Below are 17,738 nucleotides of genomic sequence, written 5' to 3' on the forward strand. Positions count from 1 at the left end.
AAAGGATAGCAACACATGCACCGGGGAAAATAGTACTCTGGACGAACCCGAAGATAATAAAGACCCCGCCGAGGTAACCTCCGAACAGGGGGGACGTGAAAATGGGCAAGTTAGCCCTGATGAACAGGCCATACATGACGATTCAGAGGACAATAATTATCTTCCGCTCTCCGAAGATGAGGTAAGCCTCGGCGACGAGGATTTCACCGTGCCCGAGGAACCTCTCGAGCATGAGCGCTTCAAGCGCAGGCTAATAGCCACTGCAAGGAGCCTAAAAAAGAAACTGTAGTAGCTGCAAGCTGACCAAGATCTGCTCAACGACAGATGGACTAATGTCCTGGCAGCCGAAGAATACGGCCTCAAGATCCCAGCCAGGAGTTACATGAAGCGCAAACTGCTACCCCAGTTTAATGAGGAGGCGCTAGAGCTCATACCTCAATCGCGCAGCGCGGCCGACCGACCACAGCACGGTCGGGACAATGTGGCAGGCCGACCACAACTTGGTCGGGATAAAGCAGCAATTCAAGCCGAACAGCAGCCAGCCCCACCGCCACGCAAAAATTGAAATAGCACAGCTCGGGGTGATACGTACGACCTCCGGCAGGACCTGGACAGTAAAGAAGGATATACCAGATCGATCTACGGATCGCGAGGACGTACCACGACACGCGACGATGGCTATCTATTCGGACGCGACAAACCTAGTCACGCCCGGGCTGAAAACCGCAGACGGGTTCCATCGAAGCTATGTCGCGATGCGGCCCGATATAGAGGCGCCGCACACCCCCTTTGCTTCACTGATGGAGTAATGGATCACGAGTTCCCAGAAGGGTTTAAACCCGTAAATATTGAATCATATGACGGAACAACAGATCCCACGGTATGGATTGAGGATTTCCTTCTCCATATCCCTATGGCCCGCGGAGACGACCTTCATGCCATCAAATACCTCCCGTTAAAACTCAAAGGACTAGCTCGGCACTGGCTAAACAGTCTGCCTGAAAACTCAATTGGCGGCTGGGAGGAGTTGGAAGATGCCTTCCGCGATAACTTTCAAGGTACATATGTCCGGCCACCGGATGCCAATGACCTAAGTCACATTGTCCAGCAACACGGAGAGTCCGCCAGGAAGTTCTGGACTAGGTTCTTAGTTAAAAAGAACCAAATTGTTCACTGCCCGGACGCAGAAGCCCTGGCGGCGTTCAAACATAGTGTCCGGGACGAGTGGCTTGCCCGCCACCTCGGTCAGGAAAAACCAAAGTCTATGTCAGCCCTTACCGCTCTGGTGACCCGCTTTTGCGTGGGAGAAGATAGCTGGCTCGCCCCTAGAAGCAATAGCGCCAGCGATCCGGGCACCTCCGAAGTATGGGACGGTAATGGAAAGCCACGACGCAATAAAAACAAACGTCGCAATAATAATGAGGGCACGCAGGACACAGCGGTCAACGCTGGATTCAGCGGCCCCAAACCCGGCCAACGGAAAAAGCCATTTACGTCAAACAAAGACGGACCATCCAATTTAGACAAAATATTGGATAGGCCCTCCCAGATTCATGGCCACCCCAATAAACCAGCTAATCACACCAACAGAAGTTGTTGGGTCTTCAAACAGGCCGGCAAGTTAAATGCCATACACAAGGGGAAAAGGCCGCCCGGCGATAGCGACGACGAAGAGGCTCACCAACCGAACAACGGGGGTCAGAAGAAATTCCCCCCCGAAGCAAAAACAGTAAACATGGTATACGTGACACACACCCCTAGGGGTGAGCGCGCAGAACACTCCCTCCGTACAGGAGATCATACTACGACTACCTCAGCCGAACTACACAGCGGCCTTATCACGCCGCATACCACATCGGCCATCATGCTGCTGGTCTCCATTCAACATGACCGATCAATGTCCATATTGGACTAGCAATTCGGCTTCCGCCGTTCGCCTAATATGCCCTCGAAGTGGGTACCGCGCATACATAATTATGCACTTGAAATACCCTGGGCATCGGCGGAAGCACAATACGGGTGGGCCAGTAACCCCCCTACTTTTCTAACTGCCCTTTTTTCCTTTTTAATATCCCCTCCACAGGTAGCTCAAGGGCCGGTCACCCCGCGGACTCTACCAGAGTTCAAGTTCGTACAATCATCCAAGGGTTATTCCTACCAAGGAGTCCCTTAACCGAGGACAGGCGGCGTAGACGTGCGACAGGAGGTCCAAAACAACTTTTTGTAGACCGCACTCTCTATTTCGAGCCTGTAACATGCCTTTTTCCTCAACCTTCGGCCCCTGGCACGTCAAATAGCCAGGGTTGCGGCTTTGTTATCTATATAATAATTGGCATATCACTCAGCTCCCAGTAAAAGTAACAGTGTTCAGCATTGACTTTTTCCTAATCGACCCGAATTTTTGCTCCTGTGGTTGTTTTACACACACCTCGACATAACTTGCCAGGGGCTCGGTATGGGAACAAATGAGTTGCCAGCAAGTCCGAATAGCTTTATAGAGTACTTCGGCATCACGAGTTTGGCCTTATATGCATCAGCTCCGAATCATGTCTTGGGTCAATAGTTGGGTTGCCCGGCTCCTGTGCTTGCTACCCTACATCCCGCTCTATCGGCTAGGGTAGTAAAGGGAGAACTACTGCGATTGTGCTTCCGGTTCATCTGGTCAAGCACCTCAGTAGAGAAAGCTGAAAACTGACTGTCATGATGCGGCGAGAGCTGGTCAACCACTCGACGACTTATCGGAATCTTTAGCGATTCTCTCCACGTCATACGAAGGATCTTTTTCAGATCAATTTTTCAACGCATCGTATTAAAATAAGCCGCATACATACCAGGGGCTATATCGTAGACCCACCATAAAACTCCTATGGCTAAGTGAAAGTGTTAACGCCCTATAATCTGATTGCCTGGTTCGCCGCATTGTCAACTCCTTCATGGACCAAGACATTGGGTCAAGAGTGATCAAATGCTTTTCCGAACACCCCCGTACTTCCTACGAGGGGGCTGAAGCCGATGACCGGAAAAATTTCAGATTATATAAAAACGGCCGCACAGGAGGAACAAAAGCTTTCGAGCAAAAAATAAAAATAGATTAAATATAAAATTGTCTTTTACAATTTCCATACACCTCACTCGAATATTATGTCTTTCGAGCATTGACCCTCTATCAAGCGGGCAGCCTCTAAGACGTCCTCAAAATAATGCTCCGGTGCGTGATGGTCCTTCCCCTTCGGTGGACTCTTCGCTGCAACATCGATGGCCTTCATCTTCCCCCAGTATATCTTGACACGGGCAAAGGCCATCCGTGCACCCTCAATGCACGCCGACCGCTTAACAGCGTCGATACTTGGCGCCGCATCAACAAGCCGCTGGACCAAGCCGAAGTAGCTATTCGGAATAGGCTCAGTCAGCCACAGCCGGATTATGACGTTCTTCATGGCAGCGCCGAATATCCTATGAAGCTCGGCCCATTAGGACATCTGTTCATTCAGCAACAGAGGGCGCTTCGATGCGCCAAATTGTGACCAGAAAAGCTTCTCCATTGCATACCCCTCTCGCGCTTGGTAAAACTGCGCCGCATCGGAAGAACTCTTCGGCAAGTCTAAAAACTCGTTTGGAGAACTCCACACTTGGTTAAGGTGAGCATAGTTCGGATCGCCGAACTTAGCCTGTAGCAAAAAGGGCTTACCGGCCGCAATCTCCCCAGCTTGCCGGATCTCCTCACGGGCTGCTCTGGATTCAGACCACGCTTCTTTCGCCTCTTGTAAGGCCTTGTCAAGTTCAGCTGTTTTGGCTTTATTATCCTTCTCAAGGAATTCACAGCGGCCAACAGCATCCTTCAGTTCAAGCACCATCATGGATATTTTCTCCTCGTCTTGGCGCCGAGCAGCCTGTTCGGCCTTTAACTCAGTCGATGCCTTTTCGGCAGCCGCATTACTATACCGGGCCTGCTCCTTGGCCCGGGCTAGCTCTGCCCAAAGAACCTCAACTGCGGCAGCACCATTTGCAGTCATGCACATCCAGTATACAAATTTCAGCGTCACGCTTATATTATAAGCATGTATGTGTCATGACCGCTCCAAAACACATACCTTGCAACTCATCAAGATGCATGTTGATCAACACAATGTCATCCCCTGCTACATCGAGCTTCCGCTGCAGCTCGGCTACTTCTGTAATCCAGACAGTCGCCGGGGCGGAAACGGCATGTGTTCCAATTACATCAGATTATTACCTGAGCATATCTTCTTGATCCTCTGATCGCCTCCCATAGGAAGGCAATCCAAGTCTTAGGGGCTACTATCTATACACAGGTGTATTTTGCGAATAAAGTACAGTTGGAAAAATTATATCACAAACCTCGAAGCCTCTTAGCAGGCTCGTGAAGGCTTCATTCAATCCTCTCTTCACGGACAGAACCGTCTAGACCACCGTACCCATCAGGGCACGGTGCTCCTCTGAGATAGACGCTTGTCGCAGCATGTTCGTTAACACGTCAGGTGCTTCTGGATCTTTGGAAGCCGCCGCAGGAGTATGGCCTTCCTTTAAAGGAACCCGTTCACTCATCTCCAAAATCATCTCCGGCTGTAAACCGGATAGTCCGGGACCTTCATTATTGGCCCCTGAAACCTGGGCAATAGATGGACCACCTTCGGGTAAGGTCTCCTTCGCCCCCCGCACTGCTTGTCGGTCGGGAGAAACCCTCCGCGACGACACCTCAAAGTCGTCCGCCCTGTTGGGTGAGGACGTCGGGGGAGGCGTACCGCTCTCCATCATCTCCGGGAGAACATCCCCTGAGGAAGAGGATTGCTGAGGAAAATTGAGCGCCGAACTGCGAAGACATATATATTAGATGCTACTTCGGTAACAAGAAAGGAGCGGGATATGTTTAAAGCACCCTGCTTCACTTATGATTTGGCTGGAGGCTTGTCCTCATGATGAAACTGTGCGACGATGTCGCTTGCCAAGCCCGAGCCGCCCGACGATGGCATTTTGCCTCTTGGGAGACTTCTCCTCCCAAGCTTCGGAGACGGCCCTTTTCTTGCCATGGGGAGAAGGGATGTTCGCTTCTCCTGCACCTTTGTCTTTGGGTGAAGAAACTTTGATTTCCCCGGGCACGGTGTCTGATTTATCTCCGGAACAAGGGTCGCCTCCGGTCTTCTTGTTCTTGCCCCCCTTCATAGGCACCTGGTATGGTGTCGAGGCCAGCATCCTTGTTAGCACGGCGGCCGCTGAGTCTTCGGGAAGGGGGGCCGGACACCTAATTCGTTTCACTTTCTTTATCCAGCCCCGGAGAAAATGGTTTGCTCAATATCTCATTGTGGGATGCTTGACTAAAAGGTGTTCAGAAGTAGAGAGCTTACCGGGGTATCCGTATGGTTGCAGTCAAGGCCGATATCTTCGGTGGTGTCCGGCCATTGTTTTCGTTTCCCAAAAAATAATTTCCACATTCCATCGTGCGTAGTGCCGAAGAAGTGCTGAAGAGTCTATGGCCCTTCTGGATTAAACTCCCACAAGCGGAGAGGCTGTCGCTGGCACGACAGGGTCCGGCGGACTAGCATTACCTGAACAACATTGACGAGATCAATATCCTTCTCAACAAGGCTTCGGATACGACTCTGCAGAGTCCGCACTTCATCAACTAATCCCCAGTCCAATCCCTTATTAATCCATGATGAAAGCTGAATTGGGGGGCTGGATCGGAATGCAGGCGCAGCTGCCCACTTGGAACCACGGGGCTCGGTGATATAGAACCACTCCTGCTGCCGTAAGCCGGAAGATTCTGTGAAGGATCCTTTTAGCCAAACATCGCTGGTAAGCTTGCTCACTGGGGCACCACCACACTCCACCTGCTCCCCCTCTATCACTTGCGGCTTTACATTGAAGGTCTTGAGCCACAAGCCGAAGTGCGGAGGAGTTCGGAGGAAGGCTTCGCACGTGACGATAAACGCCGAGATGAGAAGAACAGAGTTCGGGGCGAGATCGTGAAAATCAAGTCCATGATAAAACATGAGCCCCCGGACGAAGGGATTAAGGCAAACCCTAATCCTCGGAGGAAGTGGGAAACGAACACGACCCTCTCGCCGGATCTGGGGGTAGGGATAACCTGCCCTTCCGCGGGAAGCCGATGGAGGATTTTTGCGGTCAGATATCTTGCCGCCCGAAGCTATGCAATATCCTCCTCTATGACAGAAGAAGCCTCCCACCGGCCCTGACGGCTGGATCCGGACATGACTAAGGCTTGTGGCGATTGAAACCCGGGTGTTGGAACTCGAGGTAGTAAGGGTCGAGGAAGAAGCAAGCATGGAGAAGAAAGACGGGTCTGTACCCCTTTATAAAGGCCGTGAATATCGAACGCCTCCTCCTGGGCCTTAAAACTTGCCTATTCCCAAGGAGTTGTACCCTAAAGACGGTTGGGTTACCCACGTCCATGTCGATAAAGAATCCCTTAATAAAGGGACACGATCTCTGATTGGATAAGACGTGCCAATGACAACCGCGTCTCGGAACGTGGGGCGGCAGGCGAAAAAAATGATTCGAAATGATGACCGGACTGACGTGATGTCATGTTGTAAAAAGTTGCCAGAGGATTGGACTTATAAATTATTATGCCCTATGTAGAAGAATATGCTACTCGTGCTGCAGAGCTGAACTCGATCGTCCGAAGACCATTGTGAAGTATCCGGAAAGGGGGAACCCGCCTTGCAATGCCGAAGACAAATCTGCGCGCCGGACTCCTCGTCATTGAAGCCAGGTTCAGGGGCTACTAAGGGAGTCCTGGACTAAGGGGTCCTCGGGCGTCCGGCCTGTTAGCCATGGGTCAGACTGATGGGCTGTGAAGATACAGAGACCGAAGATTGCACCCGTGTCCGGATGGGACTCTCCTTGGCGTGGAAGGCAAGCTTGGCGATCACATGTGTAGATTCCTTTCCTTATAACCGACCTGGTGTAAACCCGAGATCCTTCCGGTGTCTATATAAACCGGAGGAGTTAGTCCGAAGAGATTCATTACCATAGTCATACAAGCTAGACCTCTAGGGTTTAGCCATTACGATCTCGTGGTAGATCAACTGTTGTAATACTCATATTCATCAAGATCAATCAAGCAGGAAGTAGGGTATTACCTCCATAGAGAGGGCCCGAACCTGGGTAAACATTGTGTCCCCTGTTACCATCGACCTCAGACGCACAGTTCGGGACGCCCTACCCGAGATCCGCCGGTTTTGACACAGACAGTAACAACCCTATGTCTCGAGCCCAGAGGCTATGTTTCTCTGGTGTCTGATGATTACAACGGAGTGCGAACCCTTGTCCTAGTGCTACGGTGCGGCTTATATAGAGTTCGTCGCCCCGCATCCTGGCTATGTTACAAGGGGAGATGAAGGATGGAGCTTATTACAAGTGTTACTAGTAACTGATGCTTTAACTACACTTAATGCCAGGCATCATGCTCCTCGAACGCTCCAGATCCCATGTGGTCTCCTCGCCTCCCTTGTCCGAGTGAGTGTGCATGGTCAAGTGACTGGAGTGCATCCAAGTGGGTGAATGACATCCGAGTGAATATCCCGAAGCGGGTTTCCAATGCACTTATGGCCCAGGAGCCCGTTGATCTATTGATGTGGGGTCTTAGGTGGGTCCATGATAGCAGCTCCATGAACCCACCCTTAGTAGGTGACCCCATCAACACCCCCTAACCGCCGCTGCCGCCGCCGGTGAGTTTTAGGTAGTGTGTAGTTGTTGTAGAATTTTTAATGTAAGCTTATAGTATAAGATTTTATTGTAGTTGCAGTGTAAGAGTAGTGTAGAATATTTAGTGTAAGAGCAGTGTAGAATTTTTAGTGTAAGAATAAAGTGTAAGAGTAGTGTAGAAATTTTTATGCAAGATTATAGTGTAGTTTTAGTGTAGTCCTATGTAGTGTAGTTGTAATGTAAGATTTTAGTGTAGCTGTATTGTACATTTAATTACATGGTAGATTGTAGGTTTTCCAAGTACTCGTCAATATGTCTAATTTTTACTAACTAGTTAGGTATATATGCACCATCACAGATGGCTCCGAAGTTTCGTGGTGTACAACAGAAGGGGACTAAGTACCATGCGACCATTAGGAAGGACAATGTTGTCCATGAGCTGGGCCACTGGGATACCCCGGAGTCAGCGGCGCGCGCCTATGATGCCAAGGTAGTTGAGTTCTACCAGGAAGCGGCGGTTCTGAACTTCCCTGAGTGTCATGAGTCACTACAAGAAATATGTCAACTTGTGACCACCACTATTGGTCGTTGAAAGGTCATAGTTTTTCATTTGCGACCTTTTTGTGACCAAAAACAGAAGGTCAAAAGCTGGTGGTCGTAAACTGAAATTAGTGACCTTCTTTGCGATATGTAAAAGGTCGTTGGTTCCATGACCAAATTTTTGGTCACAAGCAACCTCCCCAGACCATGAGGCATCCAGCGTGGCAAGCTGATGTGGCACAAGAATCAGCCCGGTCCGATTCAGTGTTTTACATGGGCCGAGCCCAACAATTCAGCCTATTTGTGTTTTTTTTCTGTCTATCAATTTTTTATTTTTGGTTGGGTTCATGGGCCAAGCCCAATATTGCAGCCTTTTTATTGTTGGGCCGTTGCCTTTTTGTCTCAACAGTTTCATTTTTTCTTTTTATAAAGTGGGTTGACTAGTCAGGTGGGTCCCCATTGTCAGGTTCTAGTACTAGGTCCTAGCCGGCAATATTCTTCATTTTTTTAATTTAACACAAATAAATACCTAGTATTTAAATTGGCACACAGAACACACGAAATACTTCAAATATTATCAACCATCAAAGTGCTACATCATATAACACACATACAAATGTGATCAGCATCAAGTTTACAATCAGATAACAAGCTCCACAAGTGTACAATCACATGAGCCAGATTCTACTACATCATATAACACACATACAAATAGGAGCAGCATAAAGGGCTTCATTACTCTCAGAACTAGCTCCAATGAGCTAGAACTATTCTTCCTCCGACTTCCTTGTCCTGATGCTCACGAAGAAACATGAAAGCCCAGCATCTGCACGTTACATAACAAAATGTTTAGGAACAAAATAGAAGTAAATCTAACAGCATATTTCACAATAAATAGCCCAGCATCTGCACGTTACATAACAAGATGTTAATATGCCATCATACTAGTTGATAGACAAACATTCCAGGAAGAATTGATGCTTGTTTGATGGGTACAATCAATACTGCTATCTCTAACAAACAAATTTAAGGTTTTTAATACATTTTTTCTATTAGCAAAACTGAATATGCTACTTCCTGATGCATGGCTGCATAGTCCAGCTAGCTACACCAGTTTGCTCTCATGCAAAAATTAGAAAGAAAAAAAAGAACAACAAATAAATCAACACTGATTTCTCTAACACGTACAGTAACTTGATGATATATCTTTCTCCTAATTGCATTCTCATATGAATGGGCCAACATGTGATGTTACTATTCGGTGTGCTATTGGCCGAAGCAAAGGAAGCCTCACCCACGCCTTGTACTAATGCAACTAGCTTAATTGATTTTTCCTACTTAGAAATAGTACTACACTTTGACTTGCTTCAACTCAGCCGGAAGCTTCATACTAGCACAACCAGCAACAAACTAGCACTAGCCAGAATGAATCAGGAGGCCAGCAAAGGGACACCAGGTTGATCCCACAAAAAAACACCGGCGATTGAGAAAGATACCTCGATACCCAGCCACAAGCACATCCGTAGCAGCTCCAGTGACGATAGCAGAAGGACCAAGCATCCAGCCACGGCTACGACTATGGATGGCAGAGAAGCCACTGACAGCAACAGCAGCAAAGGACACCTACCCGGCCTTGTCTACAACAATCAACAAACCAGAAATCAGAACGAATACTTCAATCTCATAAGATGTCTATGTGACTATTATAAGCCTGGAATTGCAATTCTAAGACCTGGAGATAGATAGTATAGTACATGACAGTATGCAAAACAGCAAGAGTAAACACTAGAAGGATTTTAGGATCCAAGCAATTGTGTCCATCGAGATACCGTGCCTAATTACAAGGCAGTGGCTTGGGTAATTAACATAAAGATCCTAGCTAATCGCAGCCACCATAAGGGGTCCAGCTACTGAATCGGCTCATGCTCATGCTTGAATCAGAAAGGGAGAAAGCTAAAAAACAGAAATTCTGAATCGGACTGAACCAGACCAGAGCCAACAGAGAGATGAGAGGGGTGGAACAGACCTTCCATTCCATGGCTGCTCTCCTGTACCAGTGGATTTAGGCGTCGTCCCGTCGCTGGTTGCTGTACCTCACCTATAGAGAAGAAGAGAAGGGACGAAACAAGATTGGGATTAGGGGGGAGACATTCAGAAAAGGAGAAGTAGAAGAGAAGGGGGAGGTGGGATTCATACCATAGCACCGACCGTTGTCGAGGTCTTGGAGGCTGCGGTGGGTCGCCATGGCCGTCGCTGGTCGCCGTTGCTCCTACCTGAAGAGGCAAAGATAGAGACGGGGGTGAGACAGAGGGAGTTTGAAGGAGAAGAAGATGAGGGGGAGGGGGGTTCATACCATACCACCGTCGTCGAGGCCTTTGCGTGCTGCGGTGGGTCGCCATGGACGGGCGGCTAGGGTTTCCGTCCAGCGCGAGGAGGGTGGATCTGACGGCGGCCTAAGATGTTGCTCGAGTGGATCCGCTGATGGAGGTGGAGGGAGGGAGGGAGAGAAGGGGTCGCCGACGATGGACGAGGCCGGGGTTGGGAAGGGTCGGCGGCGGCGCTTGGGTTGGATCGAGAGACAGAGAGGAGAAGGAGGAAGATGACTGGGTGGATGGATCCCGGAGCGGAGCGGGTGGGGGCAGCGAGGTAGGGGCGGAGGGTGAGGAGGAAGGGTTGCCGCGCGGGTTGGATCGGGAGGGGCGCGGTGGCGGCAAGGAGATGGGGACGAGGGAGGAAGGGTGCGACGTGTGGAGGGGTCGATCTGAGGTAGGGTGGGTGGCGGATGCGGGGGCAAGGAGGCACGGGTGGGGCGCGAGGGACGCTAGGGTTTGGAGTTTGGACGAGGGGGGTGAGAGGGACGGGGCCACGAGGGATGAGAGTGTGAGGGGGACGAGGGCTGCCGTCGGATCCGGGAGCATCCGACGGCATTGGAGGCGCGATCCGCGTGACATGCCTATGGACCAATCAGAACCCAGTACACGTTATGACCATCTAAATTGGTCGTAATCGACTAAAAATAAGGTGTTGAATCATATAAACAGTTTTATGATATGAAAAATTCAAAAAAAAGTAAAATGTACAGTTGACCAAATCTTAACATGTAAAATGTTTTCGATCCACCTCTCATCAAAAAGACAAGTTATGTTTCAAAAGAGAATCTACCTGAGCATTCTTTTGTTTTTCTTCTATCTTTTCACATGAAAAATTAAAAAAATGATCTCATATTGTGCACAAGGGTGCATCTTGGAATTCCAGACAATGTTGCCTAAGGGAGTTTTCATTTTCTTTGCACAAAAAATTCATTTTCCATTTTTCGAGTGCCCAAAATGAGTTTTTTTTGTGAAGGACCTACCATATATTTGTTGCAAAATTGTACCAAATCAAATTGATAAAATACTAGGCCATGTTTAATGCACAACTGATGAAATGGTTGGGTGTCAAAAGTTTTGATCCACCTCTGTTGAAAAAGACAAATTTCCGCCGATTTAGTTGGAAGCGGGTCAAATTTGAACTGCAACTGCCTCATAGTTTGCTCTTTATTTTTTCCAAAAATCATTTCTAGGTACACAAGTGTCTATTGAATCAGAGAAACACCAAAAAAATTCCAAGATTCAACCACTAGCAAGGAACGGTCAAGTCCGCCGTTTTGACCGCATTTTGAAACGAGCATAAAAAATTCAAAAAAATCAAAAAAACTGGAAAACCTTCGCATTGTGTCATTATATATGACCAAGTTTCCAGGAAAAATAATAAACTTGTAATACGGTAATTATATTAAAAAAGTGTTCTCAGAAATGAGCTATCATGCGTGAAGATTCATGGCTTTCAAGCCAAATGATCAATCTTATGGCCACATTCATGGCATAATTTGTTCAAATGATCTCAAATTGTGCACAAGGGTGCATCTTGGAATTCCAGACAATGTTCCCTAAGGGAGTTTTCATTTTCTTTGCACGGAAAATTCATTTTCCATTTTTCGAGTGCCCAAAATGAGTTTTTTTTGTGAAGGACCTACCATATATTTGTTGCAAAATTGGACCAAATCAATTTTATAAAATACTAGGCCATGTTTAATGCACAATTGATCAAATGGTTGGGTGTCAAAATTTTTGATCCACCTCTGATGAAAAAGACAAATTTCCGCCGATTCAGTTGGAAGCGGGTCAAATTTGAACTGCAGCTGCCTCATAGTTTGCTCTTTATTTTTTCCAAAAATCATTTCTAGGTACATAAGTGTCTATTTAATCAGAGAAACACCAAAAAAATTCCAAGATTCAACCACTAGCTAGGAACGGTCAAGCCCGCCGTTTTGACCGCATTTTGAAACAGGCATAAAAACTTCAAAAAAAATCAAAAAATTGGAAAACCTTCGCATTGTGTCATTATATATGACCAAGTTTCCAGGAAAAATAATAAACTTGTAATACGGCAATTATATTAAAAAAGTGTTCTCAGAAATGAGCTATCATGCGTGAAGATTCATGGCATTCAAGCCAAATGATCAATCTTATGGCCGCATTCATGGCATAATTTGTTCAAATGATCTCAAATTGTGCACAAGGGTGCATCTTGGAATTCCAGACAATGTTGCCTAAGGGAGTTTTCATTTTCTTTGCACGGAAAATTCATTTTCCATTTTTCGAGTGCCCAAAATGAGTTTTTTTTGTGAAGGACCTACCATATATTTGTTGCAAAATTGTACCAAATCAATTTTCTAAAATACTAGGCCATGTTTAATGCACAATTGATCAAATGGTTGGGTGTCAAAAGTTTTGATCCACCTCTGGTGAAAAAGACAAATTTCCGCCGATTTAGTTGGAAGCGGGTCAAATTTGAACTGCAGCTGCCTCATAGTTTGCTCTTTAGTTTTTCAAAAAATCATTTCTAGGTACATAAGTGTCTATTTAATCAGAGAAACACCAAAAAATTTCCAAGATTCGAACACTAGCTAGGAACGGTCAAGCCCGCCATTTTGACCGCATTTTGAAACGGGCATAAAAAATAAAAAAATCAAAAAATTGGAAAACCTTCGCATTGTGTCATTATGTATGACCATGTTTCCAGGAAAAATAATAAACTTGTAATATGGTAATTATATTAAAAAAGTGTTCTCAGAAATGAGCTATCATGCGTGAAGATTCATGGCTTTCAAGCCAAATGATCAATCTTATGGCCACATTCATGGCATAATTTGTTCAAATGATCTCAAATTGTGCACAAGGGTGCATCTTGGAATTCCAGACAATGTTGCCTAAGGGAGTTTTCATTTTCTTTGCACGGAAAATTCATTTTCCATTTTTCGAGTGCCCAAAATGAGTTTTTTTTGTGAAGGACCTACCATATATTTGTTGCAAAATTGGAACAAATCAATTTTATAAAATACTAGGCCATGTTTAATGCACAATTGATCAAATGGTTGGGTGTCAAAATTTTTGATCCACCTCTGATGAAAAAGACAAATTTCCGCCGATTCAGTTGGAAGCGGGTCAAATTTGAACTGCAGCTGCCTCATAGTTTGCTCTTTATTTTTTTCCAAAAATCATTTCTAGGTACATAAGTGTCTATTTAATCAGAGAAACAGCAAAAAAATTCCAAGATTCAACCACTAGCTAGGAACGGTCAAGCCCGCCGTTTTGACCGCATTTTGAAACAGGCATGAAAAATTCAAAAAAAATCAAAAAATTGGAAAACCTTCGCATTGTGTCATTATATATGACCAAGTTTCCAGGAAAAATAATAAACTTGTAATACGGCAATTATATTAAAAAAGTGTTCTCAGAAATGAGCTATCATGCGTGAAGATTCATGGCTTTCAAGCCAAATGATCAATCTTATGGCCACATTCATGGCATAATTTGTTGAAATGATCTCAAATTGTGCACAAGGGTGCATCTTGGAATTCCAGACAATGTTGCCTAAGGGAGTTTTCATTTTCTTTGCACGGAAAATTCAATTTCCATTTTTCGAGTGCCCAAAATGAGTTTTTTTTGTGAAGGACCTACCATATATTTGTTGCAAAATTGTACCAAATCAATTTTATAAAATACTAGGCCATGTTTAATGCACAATTGATCAAATGGTTGGGTGTCAAAAGTTTTGATCCACCTCTGGTGAAACAGACAAATTTCCGCCGATTCAGCTGATAGCGGGTCAAATTTCAACTGCAGCTGCCTCATAGTTTGCTCTTTAGTTTTTCCAAAAGTCATTTGAAGGTACATAAGTGTCTATTTAATCAGAGAAACACCAAAAAAATTCCAAGATTCAAACACTAGCTAGGAACGGTCAAGCCCGCCATTTTGACCGCATTTTGAAACGGGCATACAAAAATAAAGAAATCAAAAAATTGGAAAACCTTCGCATTGTGTCATTATATATGACCAAGTTTCCAGGAAAAATAATAAACTTGTAATACGTCAATTATATTAAAAAAGTGTTATCAGAAATGAGCTATCATGCGTGAAGATTCATGGCTTTCAAGCCAAATGATCAATCTTATGGCCACATTCATGGCATAATTTGTTCAAATGATCTCAAATTGTGCACAAGGGTGCATCTTGGAATTCCAGACAATGTTGCCTAAGGGAGTTTTCAATTTCTTTGCACGGAAAATTCATTTTCCATTTTTCGAGTACCCAAAATGAGTTTTTTTTGTGAAGGACCTACCATATATTTGTTGCAAAATTGGACCAAATAAATTTTATAAAATACTAGGCCATGTTTAATGCACAATTGATCAAATGGTTGGGTGTCAAAATTTTTGATCCACCTCTGATGAAAAAGACAAATTTCCGCCGATTCAGTTGGAAGCGGGTCAAATTTGAACTGGAGCTGCCTCATAGTTTGCTCTTTATTTTTTTCCAAGAATCATTTCTAGGTACATAAGTGTCTATTTAATCAGAGAAACACCAAAAAAATTCCAAGATTCAACCACTAGCTAGGAACGGTCAAGCCCGCCGTTTTGACCGCATTTTGAAACAGGCATAAAAAATTCAAAAAAAATCAAAAAATTGGAAAACCTTCGCATTGTGTCATTATATATGACCAAGTTTCCAGGAAAAATAATAAACTTGTAATACGGCAATTATATTAAAAAAGTGTTCTCAGAAATGAGCTATCATGCGTGAAGATTCATGGATTTCAAGCCAAATGATCAATCTTATGGCCACATTCATGGCATAATTTGTCTAAATTATCTCAAATTGTGCACAAGGGTGCATCTTGGAATTCCAGACAATGTTGCCTAAGGGAGTTTTCATTTTCTTTGCACGGAAAATTCAATTTCCATTTTTCGAGTGCCCAAAATGAGTTTTTTTTGTGAAGGACCTACCATATATTTGTTGCAAAATTGTACCAAATCAATTTTATAAAATACTAGGGCATGTTTAATGCACAATTGATCAAATGGTTGGGTGTCAAAAGTTTTGATCCACCTCTGGTGAAAAAGACAAATTTCCGCCGATTCAGGTGATAGCGGGTCAAATTTGAACTGCAGCTGCCTCATAGTTTGCTCTTTAGTTTTTCCAAAAATCATTTCTAGGTACATAAGTGTCTATTTAATCAGAGAAACACCAAAAAAATTCCAAAATTCAAACACTAGCTAGGAACGGTCAAGCCCGCCATTTTGACCGCATTTTGAAACGGGCATAAAAAAATAAAGAAATCAAAAAATTGGAAAACCTTCGCATTGTGTCATTATATATGACCAAGTTTCCAGGAAAAATAATAAACTTGTAATACGTCAATTATATTAAAAAAGTGTTATCAGAAATGAGCTATCATGCCTGAAGATTCATGGCTTTCAAGCCAAATGATCAATCTTATGGCCACATTCATGGCATAATTTGTTCAAATGATCTCAAATTGTGCACAAGGGTGCATCTTGGAATTCCAGACAATGTTGCCTAAGGGAGTTTTCATTTTCTTTGCACGGAAAATTCATTTTCCATTTTTCGAGTGCCCAAAATGAGTTTTTTTTGTGAAGGACCTACCATATATTTGTTGCAAAATTTGACCAAATCAATTTTATAAAATACTAGGCCATGTTTAATGCACAATTGATCAAATGGTTGGGTGTCAAAATTTTTGATCCACCTCTGATGAAAAAGACAAATTTCCGCCGATTCAGTTGGAAGCGGGTCAAATTTGAACTGCAGCTGCCTCATAGTTTGCTCTTTATTTTTTTCCAAAAATCATTTCTAGGTACATAAGTGTCTATTTAATCAGAGAAAGACCAAAAAAATTCCAAGATTCAACCACTAGCTAGGAACGGTCAAGCCCGCCTTTTTGACCGCATTTTGAAACAGGCATAAAAAATTCAAAAAAATTCAAAAAATTGCAAAACCTTCGCATTGTGTCATTATATATGACCAAGTTTCCAGGAAAAATAATAAAATTTTAATATGGCAATTATATTAAAAAAGTGTTCTCAGAAATGAGCTATCATGCGTGAAGATTCATGGCTTTCAAGCCAAATGATCAATCTTATGGCCACATTCATGGCATAATTTGTTCAAATGATCTCAAATTGTGCACAAGGGTGCATCTTGGAATTCCAGACAATGTTGCCTAAGGGAGTTTTCATTTTCTTTGCACGAAAAATTCAATTTCCATTTTTCGAGTGCCCAAAATGAGTTTTTCTTGTGATGGACCTACCATATATTTGTTGCAAAATTGTACCAAATCAATTTTATAAAATACTAGGCCATGTTTACTGCACAATTGATCAAATGGTTGAGTGTCAAAAGTTTTGATCCACCTCTGGCGAAAAAGACAAATTTCCACCGATTTAGCTGGAAGCGGGTCAAATTTGAACTGCAGCTGCCTCATAGTTTGCTCTTTAGTTTTTCCAAATATCATTTCTAGGTACATAAGTGTCTATTTAATCAGAGAAACACCAAAAAAATTCCAAGATTCAAACACTAGCTAGGAACGGTCAAGCTCGCCATTTTGACCACATTTTGAAACGGGCATAAAAAAATCAAAAAATCAAAAAATTGGAAAACCTTCGCATTGTGTCATTATATATGACCAAGTTTCCAGGAAAAATAATAAACTTGTAATACGGCAATTATATTAAAAAAGTGTTATCAGAAATGAGCTATCATGCGTGAAGATTCATGGCTTTCAAGCCAAATGATCAATCTTATGGCCACATTCATGGCATAATTTGTTCAAATGATCTCAAATTATGCACAAGGGTGCATCTTGGAATTCCAGACAATGTTGCCTAAGGGAGTTTTCATTTTCTTTGCACGGAAAATTCATTTTCCATTTTTCGAGTGCCCAAAATGAGTTTTTTTTGTGAAGGACCTACCATATATTTGTTGCAAAATTGGACCAAATCAATTTTATAAAATACTAGGCCATGTTTAATGCACAATTGATCAAATGGTTGGGTGTCAAAATTTTTGATCCACCTCTGATGAAAAAGACAAATTTCCGCCGATTCAGTTGGAAGCGGGTCAAATTTGAACTGCAGCTGCCTCATAGTTTGCTCTTTATTTTTTTCC

General features: G+C 44.2%; 1 long non-coding RNA gene across 1 annotated transcript; it reads right to left on the reverse strand.

Moving 5' to 3' along the window:
- Window positions 1–8,782: 8,782 nt before the first annotated feature.
- Window positions 8,783–11,016, reverse strand: LOC109784652 (uncharacterized). The gene is made up of 5 exons (XR_002237911.4): window positions 10,583–11,016; window positions 10,426–10,502; window positions 10,256–10,327; window positions 9,726–9,866; window positions 8,783–9,055 (listed from the first exon to the last, which is right to left on the reverse strand). It is a non-coding gene; the product is annotated as an uncharacterized lncRNA (long non-coding RNA).
- Between the last annotated feature and the right edge of the window lie 6,722 nt (window positions 11,017–17,738).

The sequence above is a fragment of the Aegilops tauschii genome, chromosome 1, assembly GCF_002575655.3.
Source record: "Aegilops tauschii subsp. strangulata cultivar AL8/78 chromosome 1, Aet v6.0, whole genome shotgun sequence".
Classification (NCBI taxonomy): domain Eukaryota; kingdom Viridiplantae; phylum Streptophyta; class Magnoliopsida; order Poales; family Poaceae; genus Aegilops; species Aegilops tauschii.